The following is a 2,092-nucleotide window of genomic DNA, read 5'->3' on the forward strand; positions in this document are numbered from 1 at the left end:
ATCAAACACATTAAATGCTAGTACAAAAAAATTACATGCTATAGGCTTCCATCTCCTATTCCAAACACCCTATTTCTGTAATCAAATCCCATGTATACATATAAGACACAACACAATAATTTGTACTCATCCCATTTTGTGTTTTCTGTTTATTTGACCCTGATCCCATGATAAAATATGTATGCTAGGAATGCACACTTTAGCAGTTGTATTAAAGAACACAACATAATAAAAAAGTACTCTAATGAAAAAAAAAAAAAACTTATAAATCAAGCAGTACAAAAAATCATTTCATACAGTCAATATATTTTAGCGACAGATATCAATTTATCCACTAATTTCTATGCAATAAAACATTTCTGTATGGCACTGTCCATGAGTTTATCACAACTTACGATGACAAAAAGGGAATCAAAAACAAGATTCAAAGGCCCAGGATGAGGAAAACTAATATCATTTCCTTATAAATAATTCTACAAATGCAGACATTTTAACGAGTGAAGTACAAAGTGAGCCGATATGTAAGTCACTGGATGCAGAAAAAAAAAGGAAAGGGTAAAGAGGAAACAGGAGAAGACGAATATAAAGGAGGAAAAGGAGATAGAGAAGGTGGAGGTGGAGGTGGAGGTGGTGGCAATGAATTCTTAAAAAACCTTTAAATGCATACATACGCAAGGGAAATAAATACAACAATATCTGTTGTAAGTTATAAGTTAGAGAAAGTAAGAAAAAGTCTTAACCTTAGAATTATAAAGAAATATTACAGCATAGAAGGAATTAGGATATTACTTAAGTGCAGACAATTACATTCATTATGCAAAACCTGAGTTCATTGATTTAACAGAAAATAAAACCTTTCAAATCGACTTTCTCTGTTTCTAAAGACTAATGCTTCTTATCTCTCTTTCTCTCTCTCCTAAGACTAAGGGACAAAATCTGGAATATAATCTGATAACAGTTTACCATTCAAAAAAACCTGTTTTGAAAATCACATACCCATGAAAAGAAATGGACAACAGAAAACCATAAACTATTAACAAAGGAATAACAGAAAGTATTGGATGACAAGTATATAAAGTACAAAATACTTCTTGTAGAAACTTGTAAAAATATACAAGAACCCAATGCTTGTGTGCATTTTGAAGTAGGAGCAGGATATAAAGCAATATACAGAGGGATACTGCAAACACCAATACCATGATACATATAAAAGAAATAAGTGTCTACCCTTTACTGCATAAAAGACCACAGAGTGAACTATCTGAAATGTTCAAAATCCTATGCATAAGAACAGTGACATATGGTGCTTTTCATGTGGCTGCTGCAATACAAAGGTCTCACCCAAAGCACACCAAGTTCAGCTTAACATAGACCTTCTACGCTGTGAAAAGTGCAATACTCAATTCAAACTTTCCCTAAACTTCAGCCTACTTGCATCATGTACTTTAAGTAAACCTTTAAATCCATTTTCTAGTTCTAGTTTTCAATTTGTGATAATACTTGCTATATGCTAGCTATATGCATGGAAAGAAATCACAATTATAAAGCACCTTTGCTGTGGCCTGCAACATGCATCACTGCATGTCTCTTATAAGGCTGAGGTTCCTGCGGCAGTTTGTGCATTAGTAATGCCTCGTAAAGCTTTTCTCATATAAAAAAATTGCTGTACCTGGCTCAATATATAGATGACCATAAAAATCATATATTTTATGTGTTTACAGGTTGCTTTTGCAGTAAGTACATCACAACATAGCTAATCTTTCTCATTTTACATTAACTATCTGAATGGCTGGTTGCTGCATTGGCATTTCATTTACTCATATAAAAATAGAAAAGCTATTTCTATTAAACTTCACATGATATAACACAATCCAACAGATATCATCTTTCTTGCATCTAGACCTTGTACTGTTCAAGAGGACATCTGTATAATCCAAACTTGACAAAAGTATGAACACCTTACCAAATCTGTCATGGTCTGGCTTGTAGGTTCATACTATCTTTTAGGATTTTTTAACTTATCTTATTATATACACTTTTATAATCTTTATGTATCCAATACTTTAACACTTTAACATCTAAAATTTAAGCA

Source organism: Penaeus monodon, chromosome 29 (genome assembly GCF_015228065.2).
Source record: "Penaeus monodon isolate SGIC_2016 chromosome 29, NSTDA_Pmon_1, whole genome shotgun sequence".
In the NCBI taxonomy this organism is placed as follows: Eukaryota; Metazoa; Arthropoda; class Malacostraca; order Decapoda; family Penaeidae; genus Penaeus; species Penaeus monodon.